This window comes from Neovison vison, chromosome 1 (assembly GCF_020171115.1).
Source record: "Neovison vison isolate M4711 chromosome 1, ASM_NN_V1, whole genome shotgun sequence".
NCBI lineage: Eukaryota > Metazoa > Chordata > Mammalia > Carnivora > Mustelidae > Neogale > Neogale vison.
The window spans coordinates 303,366,520-303,387,394 of NC_058091.1; the positions used below are offsets into that span (position 1 = coordinate 303,366,520).

General features: G+C 45.6%; 1 protein-coding gene and 1 long non-coding RNA gene across 3 annotated transcripts in view; one reads left to right on the plus strand and one right to left on the minus strand.

Moving 5' to 3' along the window:
• Window positions 1–15,912, minus strand: part of BASP1 (brain abundant membrane attached signal protein 1) — a 55,613-nt gene extending 39,701 nt beyond the window's left edge. The window contains exon 1 of one of the 2 annotated variants that reach the window (XM_044233606.1): window positions 15,865–15,912. The gene's annotated coding sequence lies outside the window, so the exon portion shown is untranslated. Of the gene's footprint in view, window positions 1–15,082; window positions 15,263–15,864 lie in introns of those variants that run through there. The other variant, XM_044233600.1, reaches the window with a different exon arrangement.
• A 47-nt stretch (window positions 15,913–15,959) lies between these two features.
• Window positions 15,960–20,875, plus strand: part of LOC122895859 — a 51,255-nt gene continuing 46,339 nt past the window's right edge. Inside the window, exon 1 of the long non-coding RNA XR_006382330.1 lies at window positions 15,960–16,724. This is a non-coding gene — a long non-coding RNA (uncharacterized LOC122895859). The remainder of the gene's footprint in view (window positions 16,725–20,875) is intronic.

The following is a 20,875-nucleotide window of genomic DNA, read 5'->3' on the forward strand; positions in this document are numbered from 1 at the left end:
AAAGACTCAGCTTTAGGAAACTAGGCACAGATCTGTGAGAGACCTCAGAGTTGACGGTATTTATTGCTCTAATCATCTTAGTTTCAACTAAAGCACAGCGCTCCGGGAGGAGGCAATGACAGTTGAATGCTGACCATCAAGGAGAGTATGAAAATGAGGAGGGGAAGGGGGAATCACAAATGCTTTCTTAACTGTGTACTCCCCACCCCCTAAAGGAAACACTATGATGTTTGCTAAAGGTTCATTACCAGCTGGTTCCTGGACTTGAAGGCAAAACAAATAATATGAAATACGCCTTATTTGTTTGTATAGAATGACTGATGCCAAGTGGCCAAAGGAAACATGCCCTTCTATGCATTCAGCCCTTCCTGCAACCACAGGTTCTGAGCCAGAAACTTGACATCCAACGAGGAACGAAGCAACCTGCAAGCTTCAAGCCTGGAGGATGTACAAGTTAGAGCAAGTGGTTACAGCACAGAATCAGGGCTGAACTCACTTCTACTTTATTATGATCAACTAAGGCGTGAAGATTTAAAACCACACACCATCTGGGGGGCCTAACACGCCCAACTTCACAGAGGCTGTTAGGTAATGCATTAGTTAAGTTGTTCAGTCCTAACTGATGCAGTGTGAACCAGGATTCCATCCAGGCACTTGGAGAAAGGATGAGGAATGTACCTGTAATCAGCCCCAGCTTTCACTGGCTGTGCTGGATTTCCAGAAAGATTCCACAGTGTACCAGTGCTTTTTTTCTCACCAATAATACAGTTTCATTCTTCCTTGGAGACCCTACCTAGGGAGGAGGCTTACATGGCATAAGCCATTAGTACCAATTATTCGTAATGTCTCAGGGCTTTAGAACAATTATACTAAACTTACTGCCTGGAAACAGGATAATTACACTAATTGGAGTTCATCAGATATTCATCTTCCTAGTAAGCACAACAGATGAGGTGAAATTTAGTGTCCATAAATGAAGCCCTTTCTGCTGCCAAAGGTGATTTTCAGAAGAAACATAATGTGCAGTAGGCAACCTCGTACACTGCACAAACATGGAGTACCTGGCATCAGAACTGTCCTAGAACACGGTTATGGGTCAACAACACCAACACATTCCTGCCTTCTGGTCTCTTCATCCAAAGGAGTGGAGATATTCAAAAATCACATCAGTTTCCATCAAGGCAAGAACAAAAACACCAAGTGCTCCAAGAGATGTGGGGACAGGCAGGGGAGGCATCTCTGAAAAAGCGCCGTTTCACTGAAGAATATTTGGACAGCGGAAAAAGAATATTCCAGGCAGAAGAGAGTAGGCAAGAGGCAGCATGCAGCACAGGGGGAACCACGTGGGGGGGCCATATGGCCGAGAACAGAGGGTGGATGAGAGAGAAGCAGGAGGGAGTCTGAAGAGGAAACTAGAAGATAAATGTGCGGGGACTTGCAGATCAGCAAGGATTTTTATAGTTTATTCTAAGTGGACCAGAAAGTCATGATATCAAGTCTTTGGCAGAGGGATGCCATATTCAGATATAGACGAGTTATCAGGGCGGTAATCAAGGAGAGGAAGAGAAGCTTCTGTGAGGTTCACGGCTTAGAGTAGAGGCTACTGAACAGACGGAGACAATGACAAGACGGACTTCAGAGCTTTGTTACCAGAAGAGCCCAGTGTTCAGCAATGAGAGGAAAAGGGACCGGCCAAGAATGAGCGCTCAACTGCGGACCACGGACATCTGCTTGGAAAGAGACATTGCATAAATTAAAGAGTTAAAATTAAAAATTCTACTACTTATGGCACATTTTATGCAGAAAGTAATCTAAGCTTTTAAAAAGAAACTAAAGAGCACCAACTTTCAATTAGTTTAGGGCCCGTGGTTTATCCAGTCTGATAAAACGGAATTATTATATTCAATTTCGTGGTGGATTAATGAGGTAGTATTTTTATTGCTGTAGTTAACATGACGTGACCTGAAATTTGAAACAGCCAAGGCAGTGGCTGAATCATTCCAGAGGGCACCTCAAACACGGCACATTGCTTCTGTAGAGTCTCTCCAAAGTGTGACATTCAGCGGAGCCAAAACCCCACACCCACATTTGTTGAGAATGTCCCTCAAAAAAATCCCCTCGGTATCACTACTTGTTTTACTGCTTGGAAAGACCCAAAATTTATTAGCCTTGATGTCAGCAGTCATCAAGACTTTGTAGGATTCCTGACACTTGTTGACTTTCCATCTGCTGGAGTCCCACTGTATGGTAAATCTTTCATTAGATCTCTACCCACTCCTCCCACACATGCCTTTGTTAAAACCCCCATCTCCCATCACCTCCATCAATTAAAACCTGCTCCATGGTAAGATTGTGTGTGGTGAATCCCTACCAATAAGCCTTGATGCTAGAAGAGGATTTCAAATTGGCCAATGCATCTGTTCAACTCTTTCGTCTACAGTAAGGTCTCTCTGCCACAGTCACTCTTGGTAGGAGCTTTCTAAAGAGAGCCTTCCCCAAATAACTCCATCTTCATTTACTCAAGACTAGCTAGTTCTTTACACTGTTCTAAGGAAATCTTTTTCTCACTCCCTTTGTTCACTCTCTTGTCACATTTGGGTATGTGGACATCCAAATGGGAAAGCCTTCGGGTAGAGGGAAAGAATCATCATACAAGGCTAGAGTGAAAACCAGGTCTCACCATGCGTGAATGGTGACCAGTTGGTGGCAACTGCTTAGGGCACTGTGTTGAGGATTCATTCCAAGGCCCCTGGCATGGACCCAAGTCCGTCATGCATACAACAGAGGGGACAGGATCTGCCTACACCCTTCACCGTCCCCAGGACAATGATGCCACAGAAACATGACTTTCGAATCTTATACCGGGTTTGCCATTCACTGGTGATGTGACTCTTGGGGAAGATTAACTTCTCTTCATCTCATGTCAAGTGGACGCTCTTATGTTTGCCCCCCATGGGTTGGTGAGGACCAAGCCAGGGGCTCAAGCCCTGTGATTCTCTCCACTCTCCTCCTTGAGGGTAGCAACCGGTGAAGCAGCTTTCTGCACAGGACTTTCAAACGTTCCTCACTGTTTTTAACACCAAGCACGAGTTGTTACAGGTTGAGCTGTGTTTCCACACAATCCATCCACTGAAGCTATAACCTCCAGGACCTCAAGATGTGAATGTATTTGGCACCAGGGTCTCTCAACGGGTGATGAAGCTAAAATGAGGCCATTGGGGGGGGGGTCTTCACCCAGTGGGACTGCTGTGCTTGGCAGAGACACAGGGAGTTTGTGTGCACTCGAATGCAGGAGGACCCAGCAAGAGGGCAGCTCTGCAAGCCAAGGAGAGACACTCTGGAAGAAACGAAATACACCAACACCTTGATCATGAACCCCCAGCCTCCATAAACTGTGAGAAAAGCAATTTCTGTTGTTTAAGCCATGCAGCATGTGGTATTGCGTAATGGTACCAGAAGAGACCAAGACAGGACACAGCACTGCTGTCTCCTCCAGTTCCCGTTATCACCTCTCCTGTCCCTTCCCTTCCTCTGTCACAGGAACCTCAGACGGAGGGAGCAGTGGGGATCCACTGACAAGGCGTCACTGACTCTTGACCTGCCACAATGTAGTTTTGCTTACTTTTTGTACTTACCAGAAATCCTGCCCACACACAGGGAATCCAGACACTTCTAGAAGCAGAAAAGGATTGGGTGTTCCCCTCTCTCCAGCCAGACACATGGCTGCAGAATGACCAAACAAAAAACTTCCAAGTACAGCCCCTTCCTCCTTTTCAGAACCATTTTATGCACCTCAGTATTAAACAAGGAATGCCACTGCAGAAGTGCCCCCCTCCGTACTCCCCCCAAGACCAGACTGCTTCCTTGGGTCGGGAGATCCTTCAACTTGTTCTCAGAATCAGACTTAACTGGAACAATGAAACCTTGCACTCACCACAGCGCATTGCAACATTCTAACACCTTCCTGTAAGCAGTTAGATGATTTCTCTACCAGGTACACTATGCAAACAAGTGCTTCCGTGCCCGGGTCGGCCGAGTTAGCCTTGCCACGTGCTGCTAAGACTACCAACTGTCTACATGCCCTAAGCAGTTGGGTTGGGTTTGGTGGGGTTTTCCACCTCTATCTCCCCCAGGCTACACCCTCTTCCAATACTGATCATGCCCAACTCGAAACTGCCTTCCAGTTTTGGGTTTTTTTTTTTTTTTTTTCCACTCCCCTTAGCGACCAGAGTCACATTTTTTGCAGTATTACATCATTCTGGACTTCTCTACCCTTTATCAGAGGTTCCTGGCTACCTCACTATAGAAAGGAGCGACAGAAGAGTCTCCTTTGGTAGAATGCCTAGCCTATGGCAATCAATACAGGAAGGAGAACTGAAAATAGGAGGCATTGGCTTAGAGAAGGCAAGTTAAAGGGGAACATGAGTTCATCTGTCCTAATTTGCCAACTGCTCCCTCTAACCACTACCTGCTTTCCTGAGCGTCCTAGGATTTGTTGCCAGAAGCAAGGATACAGTCAGAGATTGTGCCAGTATGGACAGCACTCAAATTCAATGTCTAACAAAGTGGTATTTTATAAAGCAGAAGGGCTAACGGACAGGGTTGTTTGGATGTGGGGGAGCGAAGTGAAGCCTATAAACATTCATATTCACTTTTCCAAAAATTCACTTTTTGTAACATTCCCTGCACTCAGAGTTGGTAGAAAGTTAAACATGAGGTCTCAGAGATACTAGGAGAACTTCTTTCCCACCGTGTTTGTTCCACTGAAAATGACCGCTCTTACCTTAGTGAAATCATGTGTTTTAATTTCCTTGTGCAGTTCTCTCTGCCTTGGGGCCAGCTGGGGTCTCCCAGGATGACCTCCTCCCTAAGAGGCTGTAGTACAGGTGAAATAAAGCTAAACTCTCTGGATGGCGGAAACAAAACCAGTTAGAACACAAAAGGTGAAGGGGAATGGAGTGAGCTATTAATGTTTGTCTCTTGCACCAAAGAAACCTTCGGGGTGGCTTTTCGATCATTAGTCAACCCCTGCATTGGAGGAGGGAGAAGAGTAACATTCAGATGGTAGTCACGTGAAGAAACACTTAACGTGAGAAAACATTATTAATCTTGTATTAACCACCTTGTGAAGAACAGTGTTACAAACACCTGTTACTATTTGTCTGAAAGCCAAGCACTGGAAATTCTAGAACCGGGTGGGTTTCCAAAGTCCAGTTGGGTGAGCCCTGGGAATTCAAGGCTTAAGGTCTGGACAAAGGATTACCAGGGCTACCGAAGAAATCTGAGCACAGTCTAACAAACTTCCCTGTCAACAGGGCGTTACTGATTACTCGTTACTCGCTGAGGCTGGGTGACCATGAGAAGCCCCGGGAGCTATTATCACCACCAACTGTTGAGATTCTTTTTTCCTAAGAAAATGAGTCATCCAGAGAAGATTCCAGACCACCTTATTTAATCATCTGAATGTCTTTAGTAAACGCTCACGTGGTCACGTCTCCTTGATGAAATTCAGGATAACTGAAGGCGGAAAGGTATCTCGCATCTTCCCGCCTACAGATCACTGATTTCTCTAGATCTGCCTTTTCCACAACCATCTCAAATATGCCCAAGGCGAATACAGATGCTGCTGCTCTGTACTCAACAGCTGAGAACATCTGTAAAGGTCAAAGACAGCAAACATTCCTCCAGCCCCTACTGACTTCTACAAGCCCAGAGAAGCTGAGACAATACTCCAGGAAGACCCAAGACCTTCCTTCTACGTATCCTGAAGTAAGGCGGGATGTTCTCACAGTTACTAGATGGTTGCTGTTGTTTTCTCTTTTGATACAGTGTTTCCCCCAATCAATTGGTGTTACTATTTAACTTGGCTATTCCATTAGTCTGTGTGGTAATGGTGTTTTGAACAGAGGTCAACAGGTAAGTGAAGTGGGTCTGTTCAAAATCGATTTGCCAAGCAATCCAGGAAACTTGTAATTCAGAAGCTCAACCAGCAAAGGCTGGTCTCTAAGGTCTTTTTCTTCGAGAACTTAAAAAAGAGGTTTTCACTTGGATTTATTCTGGGACTGTTATTTCTGACCTACGAAAACTGTAGTAATTAAAAGCATTACTAAAACTGTGAAGTCACTTCCGTATTGCGGGTTTCCCTGGGAAGAACAGAAATTCACCAAAGCTTATTCTCCACTTATTGAAACGTCTAAACAGATCATTTAAAATAGGAGTTGAAAACTGCCTCTCATCAGAGGTAAACTTACCACGGTTTCTCCGAGTGCGAATGCACGCAATTTACAAGGCTGACAGAAGTTTCAAAAGCCTGATTATTAAGCCTTACAAAATGTTTGCAATAACTGAAGTACTTAAGTGCCGTATTTTCATGGCTACTTCAGAACCTTGCGGCACTTTCAAAATTCAAATCCTCTCGTCAGTCCCAATACTATAAATGGTAATTCTCAAGAAAAACAATTAAACCTCATGTTTTATGTACCTCTCAAACTAGGAGGCCAGATAACACTAGTAATAAAAGCTGGTGTCCATCCTTTCTCCATAACATTGTACACTGGATCTGCCAAGACCCTCTCTCAGCATCCCCGGCGTACAATTCTGGATTGTTCCACTCATTTTACAGCCCCCCCCCCACCACCACCAACCATGAGTCTAAAGCCAAGTGGCTTTCTTTTCAACTGAGTACCCTCCCTCTGCAGCCCCCCAAGCTAGCACCATGGTTCATTTAAGGAGGGAAACAAAGATACTGACACCAAAATTTACTTTTATTAGCCTAGTTATTTTAATGCATGCCATAAATGCTTTGGCCTATGAAGGAAGTCACGTGCCTATGATGCAAGAAGAAAAAAGAGATAAGCTGAAGAGGAAAGAGGGCATGCAGATAGCAGAACAGCAGGGACTCTCTGCAGACAAGTCCCATCAGTGGGTCCATCAAAGGCAGAAGAGATGGTTTCTGCAGAGGCGGGGAGAAGAGGACGGCAGGGGCAGACACCCCGGATCAGGACTGGATTTTCAAAAAATGGTACCAGGGTACAAGCATGGCTGGAATTTAAGTTGCAGAAATTGAGTAAGAGTTTGACTCAATTCCACAGAAGGGAGGGGCAGCTGGAGGAAGGCTTTGTTGGGAAATAACCTGGTTTTCCACCGGCCACTAACCAGCTCAAGACTTTTGAGTAAGCCACCGACTTTTCTAAGATCCTTTTGAGCTCCAAAATAAGTGTCGTTCATGAGCTTTCAAACATTCTGTTAGGATGACACAAGTATTTACAAAAGGCTGAGGCTAGGGTAGCTAGGGTAGTAGTATTTAAAAGCAGCCATCAAATTCCCCTAAAAGAATCCTGCAGAGGCAGAATGAAATGGGTTCACAAAGCTGGGATTCAGTTTGTTTCTCTCATCAGGCAACGCTAGGTACTGAGCAGGAAGGGGGTCAAGTAGTATCTTGATGAGTATCTCAAGGGCAGAATTACAAGGAAGGCATTCGAGCACTTATTTCCACCAGTGAAGGGTAATAAGGAAAGTGAAGGGGCCAACCAAAGTCACATCCATCTAAGAGTCCTTATTAGGAGCAGCTGCCGCCACCATTGTCATCATCACCGTGACCATGGTCATCATCATCATCGTCATCGCCATTCAAGAAGAGGAGGACTTAAAGATATTAGCTCCTGTTCACTCTAACAAGAAGCATTTCTAATCTACAGGTCACTTCATGTATTTAGTGACTAAATATTTATTCTGCATCGTATCTCTCCTAGATAAGTAATTTTTCACTGAAGAACTTAGGACAACTCTCTCTAAATCCATACTGAAAATGCTAACATGTTAGGTCACCCCTTTATCCCACGTCCATCTGACGGAAGACAAAACGTCCAAGGCTTATGGTAAGTACAGTGTACCACTGGAGAGAAGAGGGCCATCAGACATGGATCTGAATGCTAGCACTTTCTATTCGCTTTACAGTCTTACCTACCGTATGGAGCCCTCCATTTTTTATTTACTTCTGGGTAAAATTCATTTTATGGTTTGTTTCGGGGGATGAAATTCAATTAGAGAATATGATATACAGGAAATACCAACAAATGTCCACCCTCATCCTTCAACTTCTCCAAATTAACAGCAAAACAAAACAAAACAAGCTTTCACTGAAGAAAACTTTAAAAGATGTAACATCCATATCTAAAACCGTTCCTACAGTGAACACCTGACAGAGGAGAAAATATAATTTCTCTCCTAAATCCCTAAGATTCAAAAAGCTGTTTTTTAAAAAAACTATTTAGAAAACGATTTAACTAGGACACCTGGATGGCTCAGTAGGTTCAAGTTCCTGCCTTGGGCTCAGGTCATGATCCCAGGCTCCTGGGACTGAGCCCCACATTGGAGTGTCTACTCAGAAGGGAGCCTGCTTCTCCCTCTCCCTCTGTCCCCCACTACTCATTCTCTCCCTCATATATATAAAATCTTAAAAAAAAAAAAAAAAAAAAAAAAAAAAAAAGAAAGAAAGAATGAGAATGATTTAACCAAAATGAAAATGACTTTACCTTCACCTAACAGCAAAACTCAGTGTCCAGGAGAACAAACACAACCCACTTGGGCAAAGAGCCTTGAATTAAAGGCTGAAAGGGTCAGAGTGATTCCAGGATCCACCAAACCCAACTTCCTTTTTGCTTTTTTTTAAGAAGCCAGGATGACAGGTCTCCATGATGGTAATTTCAAAAATTTTGTGACCAGGCAGGTGACAAGACCTCTACCTTCCTGAATAATAATATTTTACTCTTGGCATGGGGTGGTAGGGATATGGCCAAGTGTAAACCACGTGTCTTCCGAATTTTAAATATCAAGATTGGTTTATGTCGAACTTTGTACCAATGACTAAAACCCTCCCTTCAAATGCAAACAAGTACATCTTGTTCAGGACCCAACAAACTACCTACTTCAAGGAATCTGAATGCATTATGTCTACTGCGCAGGTCATCCAGTGTTGCCCAGATCTCAACCTTATCGAAACAGTAAATCTTTCTCTGATGCTTTCAGTTTTTTTGGCCCCATCTTAAAAGCAGTTCAATATGGAGGCTGGGGTTGTCTTCATCGACCAGTCTGAACTTTCGAAACTAGGCAACATATTCGAGGTATCATGGCTACACCTGGCAGGTTTTCCTAGACCACGTACTTCTACGTTCTACCAACTTCTGTCCAAGGCACCACCACAGACCTGTTTTTAGATGACCTCTTGGACAAGTATGTGAATAGCTAGAGACATAGAGGGAAAGCTGGTTTGCTCACCACTTCATGGTGACTGTGCCTTACAAAGACATGCGGAATACATGAGACAGTGTCCTAGGCGTTTGAGGATTTCGCCTGATCCCTACAACCCAAGAGAGTAACCCTCATTTTACAGATTTTTGAGGGTTGAGGCACAGATAAGTTAAGCAATTTACCCAAGGCCTCACAGCTAGTAAACAACCGAGTGAAGTCCAACTCTACTACACCCAACCCTCCAAATCCTGCTTTTCTAAAGATCATACTCCCCAAACCCTGTACAAGCAATGGCCGAAATAGATTTCAAAGAGAAGTTTAAGCAACAAACCAGTGAAATCCAGTCCCTTCGAAAATATGAAGAAAAAGTAATTCAAAAAAAGCTCATAAAATGTCTAAGTGATTAGGAGGAAATACTGTGCAAATGCTTTGCCTTCCCCACTAAATGCCATTTTTCTATATTATCTTGAAATGTTTTCTTATGCCCTGGGCCCCTGGTGTGCATGCAGATGGTTTCTATTTCTAAATCTCCAAAGCTTTCAGGAATTTATTCCCAGACTCTGAAACCTGCTCAGTTGCAACCTCCCCTCACCAACAGCCTTAGCTAGTCAAAAAACTCTCTGCTTTCCTGTTTTTGTAAAAAAAAAAAAAAAAAAAAAAAAAAAAATCTACTGCCTTTGGAAAGCCCGATTTTTTAGGTTATTTAAACCCTCAGGTTGCGGAAGAAGGAAAATCCACCACAGGACTCTCTCTGCATCCATGTCAGCCGATTTCTGACTTCCAGGGGGGACAAGAGAAAGCTGTTTAATCAGTGTTGCTAAGGCTTGTGCCTTTAAAACTGCAATTTAACTATATCCTGGTAAGAACTGGATTTCATATGGTCATCTTCTACTTTCCATGTGGTTCACTGGACACTTACCTAGATGTCTGTCTTAATAGTGATGGAGGGAACGGCATTCAACAGAAACCTTCCTTTGGCAGGCTGGGAGCATCTGTGGCTGTAGGACTACCCCCGTATTTTCCACTAAGAATGTAAATGCCATCTCTCAAGTTACGTAAGCAGCCATGGGAAATTCAATGAGGGTGGCTACCCTGGTTTCATTCAATCCACTTTTGGGCAAATTCCCATACAGTGTCTCATTAAATTTCAAATATGTACATGTATGAGAACAGTAGCTAGTAATTATGGTATTTGAGCATCTTTGAAACTGAAATATCTGATTTCCAACTGAATACACTGAAACCCACAGGTCCTGACTAATCAGCATGGGACAAAAATACAGCTCTACATACAGAAAAGAGTTAGTGATGGCAATCACACAACCGTTGAAAATGAAGAGTAGGAAGTCAAGAAGTAAGAAGTCAAGAAGCCTCCGAGAGCTAGCCATTGTGCTTAGGCACATTTTAGCTCTGTGTGTGGTCCTTATTACGCGAGAAAATAAGAATTATTACCCCAACCGTACAACCAAAGTAAGTGAAATTCAGAGAGACTTGAAGTCATTTGCCCACAGTGGTTTAGTCACTGTCTTTAAGAGCTTTCAAACCCAGCTCCTTTCCACTGTGCCTTAGGAAACCAATCCCAGGTGTACCTTCTCAAAACACACGGAGTACTTTATCTTTGGGGAAAAAAATAAAAAAAATTCTGGGATCATCACAACTCAAAGCTGTTTCCTGATTATTTATCTACCATAATTAAGCCAAAGAGTAAAGTTCATGTTGCGTTGGGTTATCTGAAGCCTTAAGACACTAGAATAAATGGAAAGGACTGGGTGGGCTGAGAAAACTTGATGGAAGCCTAGATGCTGTGGCACCCACTTCCCAGAGAACAGCTTGCCTATGTCCTCCATTTTCCCTCAGCCACAACGTGGCTTCCAGTTCACCAGCTAACATGGTCACTGAGATGTCAACCTTCGATAAAGAAGATGTAAAATGAGTAGGTATAATTCCATGTAAACTACAGGCCTACGCAAATCCGAGTATTTCTTTCAATAGAATCAGACACCAAAAGCAATGGCTTCTGACAGGATAGTTGGTAAGGGCCTTTTCTGGATTTTTTTTTTTTTTTCAAAACAAAATTTTAAAAGAGGTCAGAAAAATAAGACAGAACAATTTCATAAGTCCTTTATTTTGTAAGCATTGTTTATTACAGCTTTTCAAGTTCATTGGTGTCTCACCTGAGTTTTTAAGCCTGTAAATGAACATCTTAATTTAAGATGTTCGAGGCAACCCATATGTTTTACACTGCTAGAAACTGGCAATGAGCTTCTTAGGACACTTGCTACCTAGGCTCCCGCATACGTGTTTAGAAAGACCAAAAATTGATTATTCTCCAAAGACCAGTATGAAGCACTATAAAGTACCAAAAACCATATAAAATTCTACACCAACTAGTTTAGCTTATCATTAATAAGATTTAATTTTACCACATATGTATGTATACCTAATGTGTATATATGAGCTTGTATATAATGCATACACCCATGTGCATTTATGTGGCACCTTAAAAAATGTTTGGATTTTGTAAGTTTTTACGAAACTACTGTGTATAACACGCAGACATCCATTTTTACAGCATTTCAGTGACCAAATCCCCCAAACCGAAGCTTTCCACACTTTGCTTATCTGACCACGGAATAAAAATGGTTTTTAAATTGTTCTTTATGTGAATTTGTTAAAAAAAAACAAAAACAACAAAAAAAACCACACAAAACTAAAGAGGCAGAAGACATCACATCTTAGACTATAGTATGATGTGTTCTGGTAAATCCAGTGAAATTGTGAAGATGCCTCCAATGACAGAGAGCCACAGCCCTTAGACCTCTTCCATAGGACATTCAAATCAGGGTGGTCCAGCAGGAGAGAAGATTCTCTTCCGTTCACCATAATGAGAGCATGAGCACCAGTTAAAGACAAAAATGCCCCTGTCCATATGCTTCTTGTTGGCACATTTTGTTAAAAGGCCCATTAGCTCCCTTGCTCCACCTGCTAAGGACGGCCAAAAAACTAACGAGATAAAAGAATAAGGTAACTGATGTTTTTTCCACATTCAGTTTAAAAATCAACTTGCTTAAAAACCTACGATTCTCTGAATTTGGAACATATTAGCATATATTTGCTATCCAAATCCATCTATATTCCAACTCCCTTCTTCCTCAAAAACATAATCTAAAGAGGGAAAAAAAAAAGAAAAAAAACTGCAGATAACCCCCTAAACTGTAATAAGCTACCCAATACTAAGGAACAGAGAGGGTACCAGCCAGCTATCCTACCAAATATAGGTTCTGATATATTAAATGTGATCAATATCAATATCCCCTTATTAAAAGGAACAAAAGAGATGACTTCCATTTGCCTGCTCCATGTCGTCCCACCAGGATGTACGGAGAATAGTTAAACATAAAATTCTTAACGGGCCACTGCAAAAATACAGTATTTAGCCATTTTATATCCATAAGTCACCTTGTGGATAGTAGACTAAAGTAGCCCCCAAAACCAAAGAAATCTAAATGCCCATGATCTGGATAATACACCGATTTTTTTTTTAAGAAAATTGACCATCAAAGGTATATATATCATGGCTTCTGTTAGATGGTACCAAAAAAAAAAAAAAAAAAAAAGGAAGAAGGAAAGAAAGAAAAAAGAAATGGTTATGAATTCCATCAACCATCTTCACCCCATCAGCCCTGGTTGCCTTCCTCCTCCTTCCTCCCCTACCAATGATTTTTCACCTCCATGGGGCTGGCCTTTTGGGATCCCTAGTGAAACAATGAGGCAGGAATCAAGAGGAGAAACAGGGTTAGGATTCTGACAAGGTCTGGCCTTTTGGGATCCCTAGTGAAACAATGAGGCAGGAATCAAGAGGAAAAACAGGGTTAGGATTCTGACAAGGTAACCATTTTCTCTGGGCTGGGTTTTGTAGGCCATCTTGTTCCTATAAACGCCAAAATGTCTTAATTTCTCCCAAGCAGTGACACTAGGGGCAGACAGCCACCGTCAGTTTTGAAACCAATGTCCCTTAATCAAAGGACCAGCAGCAAAAATCTGTCAAATGGTTAATTGATGCAAATCGAGAGCCACCATCACTGCAGTGCAATAAGCTACAGGGGAAAAAAGGACAATGCAGAGTCTAGAAAGGAAAGTTAACAGTGTTAGGTCACAAAAATAAAGCCACAGTGTCGTTCTCATCACCAAGGACCGTCTTATTTTGCGTCAACTGAAATCACTAAGAAAGCAAAAGACACAAGGTGACCTGGAAAAGAAGACACCACACACGGTGGGGGGGGGGGGGGACTGTCATTTGTGTCCAAGGATTTCACGCAACATTTAGGGCAACCGCCTTTGTTCCTCGGCTTCAGAAGGGAGTGGGTGGGTGAGTGATGGAGAGATCAGACGCGGCCGCCGGGGCCCTCCACACCCTGCTCTCCGGCGCATGCGCGAGGCCAAGACAAAGGAATAGGTAATTACAGTCCCGATTCATTCATTTTACCCGCAGTACTGAGATCGGTTCTCCCTGGCTGTAATCCCGGGGAGGGGGATCCACACCCCCACGGCCAAACGACCCCCTCGACGCTACCTGTTCGGTTTTAAACCCCCCGTACATGTGCTCGCGGCCTCGCGGGAGACCGAGGTGTGTCAACCCCGCTCAAGGTCCTAAAAAAATGCACCCGCGAGCGCGGGGCGGACTCCGGCCGGGTGAGCACTACACCCGCAAAGGCTGTCCGCGGAGCTCGTTTCACGGCGGAAATGTCTCTGGGGACGCCGATTAAGGAGCCAGGCCGAGCGTTCGATGAATATTCATGAAAAGAATGCGGTTAGTAGCCGCGCGTGGCGTGTGCGAACGGATCCAGGGATTCGCCGTTTTTCTTTTTCGGGGGCGGGAGGTCGGAGGGAGGGTGTGGGGCAGGAGGCAGGCACCGGGCGTCGGGTTTCAGCGTTAGCGCTTTCGGCAAAACCTGCTAAACCCCAACCCTTCGCTCGCAGCGGGGCTGCGCCGTGGGGGCCGGCGCGCTGTCAGGTTCAAGCTCACACCCTCCCCGCCGGGGCCGCGAGGGGGGAGACGCCCAGCGCATCTCGGAACCCAAACCTCCGTAAAAATGAAGTGCTCAGACACAGCCCACAGGTTAGTGGGAAAAGCAGGGCGGCCACGTCCGAGGCTGCGGCTCTGCTCCGCTCCGATGTGCTCCGGGAGGCACGTCGTCGTGGGAACCTCGCGCTCCGTGGCCACCGCAGGCCGAGAGGCAGGAGTCCCCCGGGTCAAGGAACCCCATTTGTGAAACCAAAGAGGCACCTCCCTCCTCCAGATCACATCAGATCCCCGTCTTTTCTCACCCCTTACTCCCGCCCCACCCCACCCCCACCCTCCATCTCCGGCAGCTGCGCCCCGCGCACCGAAGCGCTTTCTTCCGGGCTGTGAATGGTTCCGATGACAGATACGCTCCCTTCGGCCGCACAAAACCGTCTCTTCGGGACTCAGTGCGTTTAAAGGGCTTCGCATTCGCCAATTTCCTCCTTAACGAGCAGCTTCCCTCCCGCTACCCACCCCCCAACTCCGTTTAGCAGACTCGCCACCCACACCCTTCCCACCCTACAAGAGGCTGAAGCCACCCACCTCGGGGGGCCCCCCATCCCCCCGAATCCCCGAAGTGCGGCAGGAGCCTCGCGGAGGGTCCCCACGGTGGGCGCCGTCTAATCGGGCCCGCAGCGCCCCACGCCCGCGGCCGCGGCGCGGAGAGAACAAAGGGCCTCGAGGTGGGGCGGCGGCGCACGGAGCCCCCGGGCTCCCAGCACCCCGGGTCCGCGGGGGCGGCGGGGCCGCCGGGGCGCGCCTCCTTACCGGCTCTGGGTGCCTGTGCCGCCCCTGAGTGAGCGCGGTGCCGCCGAGGGGCCCGGGTCGCAGGCGTCGTCCGGCCGGTACCTGGCCGCAGGCGGAGGCTCTCTCCCCGGCTCGACGGCGGAGCCCGGAGCGAGGAGCGAGTTGGAGCGCTGCCGCCGCCGCCGTCGCCGCTGCCGCTACTGCCGCCGCCGCCGCCGCTGCAGCCTCTGCATTTCTCGCGCTCGCGCTCCCCCTCCCCTTCCTGCCCAGCGCCCTCCCCCGGCGCGTCCGCCCGCCCAGCCTCCCTCCTCCCGCGTACCCCGCCCGCCTCCCTCCCCTCCCCTTCCCTCCCCTCCTCTCCCCTCCATCCCGGGCCCCGCCCGCCTCCCTTCAACTCCCCTCCATCCCGCTCCCCTCCTTACGTCCCGGTGGTCCCCCTTTCCCCTTCCCCTCCCCTCCGTCCCCCGTCCCTCCTGCCGGTTCATCTGCCCTCCAGGAGGGCTTCCCACTCCCTCCCCACCTCCCTCCCTCCCCTCTCTTCCAGTCCTGTCCTTTCCCGCCCCCCCCCCCACCCAGCCCTGCGCCGCCTCCCCTCCCCCGCCGCGCCGGGGCTGTCTGTGGGCACTTGTCTCTTCTCTTTCTCTCCCTCTCAACCCCCTTTGGAATGGTTTGATAGGAAGTGCTCCGTCTCGCTCAGTCTTAAGGGGCTGCCTCGAGGTGATGAATGACGCCCCCTGCCACCTGCTACCCTTCGCAGCACCCCAATCCCGCTCGCGCTCGACGTCCGCCTGAGATTGCGATACCTGGACGGGCGGTGAGGGTGAGGGTGACCTGGTGGCTCCCCTCAGCCCATCAAGGCAGACGTCCTCGGGGTTGAGGGTGGCGGCTAACGGCAGGCAAGTCCGGGCGGCGCCCCGGCGGACCAGACGAGCTGGGCAGGCGGCGCCTTAGCACGCTGGGCAGAGCCTGGAGGTCTGCGGCTGGGGACTAGCGCGACCGCCGAGGTCCACCCTAGTGAGGCGGGCGGCGTGCCCCTGCAAGAATGCTCTCGGGACTTGGCGAGGAAGGAGAAAGGACAAGAGCCCGAGGAAAGGAACCGTCGGTGTTCTATGTCTGTGCTTTAAAAGGGGCAACCAATTCCCGGGAAGACTGGGAGAGTGGAGGCAACCCTTCCCGGGCCGCCTAGAAGCGCACAGGTCAAAGCCGTGGCCAACCACCTACGACGTGCCGGGTGGCTTCAGGCCCTGCCACTTGAACACCGGGACATAAAATAACCGTCAGGGTGGCGTCGCATGCCCACCTAGCTTATCTGTTGGCAAGAAACAAATGCGAAAAATAACACGACAACGCTTACAACCGCATCTGTTTCATTAGACAAAAGCCAATTTTACCTTCCCGCAACCATCTGAACCTTTGGAACTTTTATTTGCGGCATTTTGGCGCCCTCTGGCTGTGCCTGGATTGCTTTCCTGTTTGCCAGCACCCCAGCAAAGAAAGCGGTGGAGCTGCAAATCCTCCTTCAAGGTGGATCGCGCCCCTGACCTGTGCGTGGATTTGGGGGTAAGGTTGTCCTCCAGAATCAAGAAGACAAAATGCCACCATATTTAAAAGGCGAATTTGGCACTTGCCAAAGGCAAGTGCGTCCGCATTCCACTGAGGAAAGGTAAGTCCATTTTCAATTAACGGGAAAAAACTTAACAGAACTTAACTAAATTTTAAATTTAGTGTCAACCCAATACTTCAACTTTGCTAGAAATTATGCAGAGGAAACACTAGACTACGGCACTGAATTGGTATTTACAGTTCATATATGACCACAGCAAATTAAGCACGTGTAAGCTGGAAATGTTCACTTCTTAACCAAAAGTGGATTTTAAAAAATGGTGATTTTGTTTCTATGTAGGTTTTTTCCCCCAATCTTTTTTTTTTTGCCACTTAAATGAAATATCAAAGAAGTAAATATAGTACAAGAGCAGGGAAGAAAATTTCAACTAGGGTTGCCTCCAAAGCATTTTATATATTTGAACATTTACGCTCAATAATTTCATATGTTCGATATATGTCCCTCATTCTAGAACAGCATCTGTGAGGCTATATATTGGTTTTCTCAACCTCCTGTTTGGGGCCAGTAATTTTTTATTTTGGGGGGGGGGGTGGGGGAGGCACTGTCCTGGCTCTGTTGGATGCTTGCCTCACTGCTGGCCTCTAACCACTAGTTACCAGTAGTGAGTATACGTACGTGCGACACATACCATCACCACCACCACTAGCGTGACATGAGTTGGGACAGCCAAAAATGTCTCCAGATATTGCCACATGTCCCCTTGGAGGCAAAAATCACTGCATTTTGAAAACTGCTGGGCTGTAAAATTTTAGGTCATCCCAAGCAGGCCTCTAAGTTCTTACTTTACCAAATCAAATGAGCAGTTGCGATTTTATTAAAGCTCAAGACATTTACTGAATGTATTTGTTAGGACATCTGAATGGTCATTTCATTAATATTCAGTTTTTAACTCTGTGATCTTTCAGATAATGTCAGTCATCCACAAACTAGTAAATATAAGTTCCTGTTTTGTTTGTGTGAGTGGCCTCTGAATGTTATCTTCTATTTTTCCTTAGTCCAATTTTTCAAAAAAAAAAAAAAAAGACAATACAGAAAGAAATGTTTGTTACCTTCAGTGCTTCTGGTCAAATGTTCCTGATGGAGAAAACAGGCCTTTCAAAGGAGTGATTGGAAAACAGATCACAGGTTACTATAGAAATGGAAGGCAGAAGCTTACTACTCCAGTGAGACTGTGTCTTGTCAATTTTATCTCCCATCAGATCTAGTTGTCCTTTTAAAGGATTTTTTTAAGGAATTCTTCTTTAATGAAACAATGATGTAATTGGTTGATAGGGCTATTTATTAATCCCAGAATTTGTACTCATGTATCACATGGTGACCGAAATGTTTCATCTCAATCCATTACTACATAAAATCCAATATGGTGATGTTTTTAGTCTGATTTTTAGTCATTTTTCTAACATCTTACATTATTAAGGTGCGTGATCTTGAAAAATTTTATAAACACACACTTAGGGAATTCATGAATAAGCATTTGAAGCTCTGGAGTTTAAAAGAAGTTGTTAACATTAACCATTGTGGACATCACTAGCTGCTTAGATCCTAAACTAACGACTTGGATGGATACGTTCAAGGTGCAATTTATGACAAATTTAATTACCTGTTTGACGTGACACTCATGAAAATAAAAACTGCTTTACTCTCCCAATGGAATGGATATATTTTTAATAAACAAACCTGTACTTTCTGGGTTGTAAAATGAATTCTATTGTCATTTTCAATTGCCTGAATGATTTGCTTCCGTGAAAGATAAGGTGCGTGAAAGATAATCTTTCCTGAAAGATTTGCCTAAGAATTGCTTGCAATATAATAGATACATTGTCACCTAAATTACTAGTCCGTTTCCAAGAATTTTAGTGTGTCTTCAGCTTTCCAAATTGTTATCCAGTGTGCAAGAGAGTAGGAAGTAGACTTCATCTCACCTCCAGACCTCGCCCACCGCTCCTGGACCTCTCACATCAGCCACCCAGGCCTGGCATCTTCCTCACTTCCCCTTCCTTTTCTCCTAAATAGTAAAAAGAGTTAAGACCCCAAATAAAAGATATGAACCAACATGAGTGAAACAAATCATGGTGACATACTCTCATTTGTGTTACCCCAGCTACATTTGCTTGACGTCTTTCTGGCTAGCTCCTGTTCAAGGCCACAGTGGTCACCCAAGCCCTCCAAGACCCCCACAGAGGATTTGATCAGTTCAGCTCTGTGCCTAAGGACTGGGTGGATAACGGAATCTCTGTAAATCCTCAAAGACCTGACCTTCAAATTGCAAGCTTTATAAAGGCCCGACAGCCAAAGTGACATACAAAATTGTACAGCTTTGGTTCTTCCTGAAATATATTTATGATTTTTAATCAAAGGAAAATATTGGAATCTGTAAATGTATTTCATCTTTCTCCCGTCCTACCCTCTAACCCTCCCATGATCACAACCTCACCATTCACATACCCAAGTGAAAGACCTTCCTTTGTGTCCATCAGTGGTTCTCCGGCAGATGCCCTTTTGCTCCCCAGAGCACAGCTGGCAATATCCAGAGGCATTTGGGAGAAGAAGGTGCAAGGGGGTTAAGTGCTCCTGGCATCTAATGGGTAAAAATCAGCATTGCTGCTAAGCATCCTACGGTACCCCCAGAACAGCCCCAGAACCCGCAATTACCCAGTCTAAAATGCCCATAATGACAAGGTTGGAAAACCCTGGTTAAAAAGAGCATGAAGTTGGAAAAGACTTGATTTGTTTTAAGAGCACATTCCGCACGGGGGCCCGCCCCTTGCTGTGGGTCAGGGTGTCTAGCCGGCAGTGGGGTGTAGACGAACGGGGTGCAGAGATTTTCCTCTTAGCAGGGGCCCACCATGCACCCTGAGCCCTTCCCTGAGGACCTTCCTTGACTAGAACACAAATCAGAGCAGTCGCTTCGAGAGCAGAGCTGAAAATTAACCTCAGGGATTTTGAATTCCAGTCTCTGTCCCTACACGCTGAGGAACTGGAAGAACACGACTTCACCTGGCTTCCCACTTTCAGCCTCCCCTTCCAGTCCTGTAAAACGTTAGCTCGGAAACCGAGCAAGCATGTATTTACTACAAAGCATCAGACTCAAACTGGAAGGAGCAAGCTGGCTTTGGCCCTCTGTCAAAAGGCAGATTTAAAAAAAAAAAAAATCTAAAAGACAAAACAAAACCTCATACTCCACCTAAATTGTTCCCATTCCCAACTCCCTTCTCCCTTTTGAACACTGTGATTTCTGTCCCCCTCCCCCACTGCCATCCCATCGGCCCCCAAATACTTTTCTATTCACCTGCATTTTCTATTCAGGAAATACATCGAATCAATGATAAAGGGTGTTTGCTTGACTCACATACAAGGGCTTTTTCTAGACTGTGCCCACCTGTTTCTACAGACAGGGCAGGGTATGAAAGCAGAGGGACCTCAGTCTTAGGAAAACAGTCCTTAATTCTTTGGCTGCCCTTCCCCCATAATCGCCTGTTAAAACCTTCAAAGAACAAGTTAGTTTTAAATAGCGTAAAGAATGTTGTAGAACAATTATTCACATGGCTCTACTTTTGGATAAGTGAGACGGAAGAGATTCTAGTATTAAATAGCATGAGCCTGAGGACTAGCCCATTCCTTGTTACTACCTGCCTTGACTCTCAGATCAGCTCCTACTGGCAATTAAAATAGTTTTACTTCAACTCGGATGCAAGGAACGGTGCCGAAAATAAATTGCTAAGTGTAAAAGCAAGTTGCCAAACAGAATGCAGAGGATGCATATTTTTGGTTATAAATTAATTAAAAGATCCTGCCTTGCCTTCTTCTCCAAGTGCAAATATTGTCCAAATTCCAATATATTTAGCCAACTCTGCTTTTTGGATAGACTCCCTAAAATCCTCAGATAGATGCCATGACCCCCTTGTGTCTGGAGCGCAGCAATCTCCGACCCAGATAAGGTCATCTCAATGTCAGAATGATTTCTGAGCTAGGGTACTTGACACAAAGCATCATGGTCCCTGTCTTAAAGCATCAGTGTTACCAAAGGACTTGGAACAAAAAAGAAAAACAGTTTCATTGTAATTAAAATATTCATTTGATCAAAATCAAGCACAAAGAAATGTCAAAAACTTCTTCTCAAATACTAAAGCAAGTTGCTGAACAGTACGGGAGGTATTGTGCCATTACACTGTTACTGAATACGTGGGAAA